The sequence below is a fragment of the Nicotiana sylvestris genome, chromosome 11, assembly GCF_000393655.2.
Source record: "Nicotiana sylvestris chromosome 11, ASM39365v2, whole genome shotgun sequence".
NCBI lineage: Eukaryota > Viridiplantae > Streptophyta > Magnoliopsida > Solanales > Solanaceae > Nicotiana > Nicotiana sylvestris.
In genome coordinates, this window is record NC_091067.1 from 2612762 (window position 1) to 2616626 (window position 3865).

The following is a 3865-nucleotide window of genomic DNA, read 5'->3' on the forward strand; positions in this document are numbered from 1 at the left end:
TTTATATTGTGGACTACCTATAAAATAAATATATTTTATTTATAAAATAAAAAATAAAAAATAAGCTTTTAGTTCATATAATGACGGAATAATAATATAATTGTGCATACTTTTCAAGAATATATAATGTATATTATAAAATACCTTTATTTAAATAATTATTTTTATATTATATGCATGGAATATATATTTTACGACCTTTATTTTCTTTCATTCTCAATTGTGCAAATAAATTTTTAAATTTTTGTTGTTAATACTAAAATTATTATTACGAACAAATTATTCTAATTAATGTTTTTTACTATGCTCACTATTTTGTTATTCCAGCTTATATATGCTCAATTATTTTTTATTTTTTTAATTTATAAATAAAATTTATTTATTCTATAGGTAAGTCCATAAAATAAATTAAAAAGAGAAAATCATAATATTAAAAAGCAAAAAAAAGAAGAAGAAGAAGATAAATGCTTATAATTTAGAGGGAATAGGTATTTGACAACCCAAAATTTGAAAAATCTAGTTGAGTGACCTTCTGAGCGTTATATGTATAGTTAAGTGACTTTGTTGTTACAAACGAAAGAAAACTGACTTTAACAGATAATTTGGGATAGTTGAGAGATCAGTTGAGTAATGGACTCTAATATTTAGCTATGGAAATAGTTTGGGTTGAAAATTGACAAAGTTTTTGAAGTTGTGTTAAAAAATAATTTTTGAAAGTTGAAGTTGTGTTTGAATATGCATTTTATTTGAAAAATACTTGAAGTTTTGTGAGTGAAAAAAATTTCACCCAAAAACTGGTGAAAATAGCATGGGCTAGCTAGTTTTCCGACTGGTAATTGAAAAATAGCCAGCATTTCCAAAGCAGTAGCCACTATTTTGCTGCAACGTGAAAAGTTCCAGCATAATATACTGGAGATTGGTGTACATGTATATGAACTTTTAGAATATTATGCTGGAACTTCAACACACGGAAAGTTCCACAATAATATACTAGAGATTGAAAAGCACAAAACACGGGAGTTAGTTGCTCGACCTCAAAACAGAAAGGTGATTGGAGTCAAATGGGTGTATATAACTAAGCTTAATGTTGATGGCTCAATCAACAAGCATAAAGCTAGGCTCGTGGTCAGAGGATATGCTCAAATATTCGGTGTGGACTACTCAGATACCTTCGCATCAGTAGCGAGACTTGACACTATTAGGCTGTAACGACCCGATCGGTCGTTCCGAGAGTCTTAACCTCGTTTCCCTCATTTCTACTTCATTTTGTGTGGTTCCGCTCTTTTATGTTGTGTTGGGTTGGTTGGCTCGGGTTCGGAATGATTATAGAGAGAAATGAGACACTTAGTCTCTTAAGTTGATTATAAAGTTGAAAAAGTCAACTGGAAGTTGACTTGTGAGTAAATGATCTCGGAACTTGGTTTTTATGGTTCGTATAGCTTCGTGATGTAATTTGACACTTAGGAGAGTGATCAGAATGTATTTTGGAGGTCCGAGATAGATTTAGGCTTGAATTGACGAAATTGAAATTTTGGTATTTTGCGGTTGGTAGTGGAAAGATATAGGGGTCGGAATGGAATTCCGGAAATTGGAGTAAGTCCGTTGTGTCATTTGGGACGTGTGTACAAAATTTCAGGTCATTCGGACGAGGTTTGATAGACTTTTTGATCGAAAGTGGAATTTAGAAGTTTTGGAAATTCTTAGGCTTGAATCCGAGGGTGATTTGATGTTTTGATATTGTTTTTAGCATTTCGAAGGTTGGAAAAAGTTTTAATGATGTTATGGGGTGTGTTGGCATGTTTGGTTGAGGTCTCGATGGCCTCGGGCGAGTTTCGGGTGGTTAACGGATCAAATTCTTGTTTTGGGTAGTTGCAGATTTTCTGGTATTTTGTTGCAGAAAAAGTGTTCTTCGCGTTCGCGATGGGGGCTCACATTCATGAAGGTATGGTCAGTCAAAGGAACACGAACGCGAGGAGATGGATGCATTCGCGAAGAGGAAAGTGGAGCAGCTGGGTCCCCTGGTAGTTGTTCATCGTGTTCGCGAAGGCTTGGACGACTGAGGCTTCGTGTTCGCGTGAAGGATGTCGCGTTCGCGAAAGGGTAATATTTGGTTTCTAAATTTTTTGCTTCGCGAACGCAAGGCTTTGACCGCGTTCGCTAAGAAGAAATTATTGCCTGGGCAGAATGTTTAAATAGTTGCCTTCGCGATTTTTGGTCCATTTTCCACCATTATTGAGTGATTTTGAAGCTTTTTGAAAGGGAATGAATAGGGAATTGAAGGGAAACACTTGGAGGTCATATTTTTAAAGTCAATACTCGATTTTATGATGATTTATACCTAATTAGGCATGAAATTAATGGGATTTAAAGCCTAAAGTTGGGGAATTAGGGCTTGAAATTGGAGAGTGTAAATTGGGAATTTGAGCGACTATTTGAGGTTCGATTTAGATGTTCTTAGTATGTATGGACTTGTGAGGGGATAAGTATTCTATTGATATAATTTTTGTCGGATTCCGAGACGTGGGCCCGGGGTCGGGTTTGGCCAATTTCAGGATTCATGATGTAATTTGATTATATTTGCATGGGCTTCGTTTCCTTAGCATATATTGATGTTATGAATCTGATTTTGAATAGATTCGAGGCGAGTTGAGGCCGAGTCGAGAGGAAAGGACGCAGCGGAGTAGGATTTTCGTCCGGTTTGAGGTAAGTAATGATTGTAAATATTGTCCTGAGGGTATGAAACCCCGAATTTCACATCGTTGTGCTACTTTGAGGTGACACACGCGCTAGATGATGAGCGTGGGGTCGTGCACCATTGGGGATTGTGACTTTGTCCGTCCCGTACGACTGCCAAGTCGCGCACTTGATTGAAAACTATTTGATATCATTGTGTTTTGGAAAGTATTGCTATATTTTTGGGCGGCATGCCATAATTGGGCCTCGTGTCAACTATTTTGGACCCTTATGGGGCTTTTATTACTATTTCTCACTGTTTTAACTTAATATTTTTACTCAGTCATGTTGTGTTTTACTGATTGCATGACTCAGCCTTAATTACTCAATTTTGATTCTATAAATAATATTTTGGGATGAACACCCTGTTTTACTGATTGTGCGAGTGGCTTGTGAGGTTGATGGCTGAGAAAGAGGCCGAGGGCCTGATTGTGAGGTTGATGATTGAGAGAGGCCGAGGGCCTGGTTGTGAGGATTATATATTTTTGGATCGGTCTGCACGCCACAAGTGTGTATATATATATATATATATATATATATATATATTGGGCTGCACGCCACAACGATATATGGATCGGGTTGCACGCCACAGTGATATAGCGCTTGTGCTGTAGGAGCCCCTCCGGAGTCTGCACACCCCCAGTGAGCGCAGTCGACTATATATTATGGATCGGGCTGCACGCCGCAGCGGTTATTATATGGTACCTATTGAGCGTGAGTGCTGAGTGTGAGCGCTGATTGATGAGAGTTGAGTTTCGAGTGACTGAGAGGCTTGTCCGAGGGGCTGTATACATATATGAGTGATGCTTTGCCTGAGGGGCTTGTTTTTATGAAACTGTTGTTTTCACTCTTCTTTATGCTGAGCCTCTGTTGAAAATGTTGAACAAATGCTTTTAAACAACTTTCATATAAACTGGAGTTTTTACGAGATATTCAGAATTTAATCACTGATTTGGCTTTGTTATTTCCACTGAGATGTTTATGTTATGAGATATTTATGATTCATGTTAGCCTGAGGGGATGTACACGACATTTTGCTCGAGGGGCCGATTGTGATTTTCATCACTTTTATTATAAATTGTATTGAATCTCTATTTAAACTGTTGGAAAGAATCTTCAAATGATTTTTACC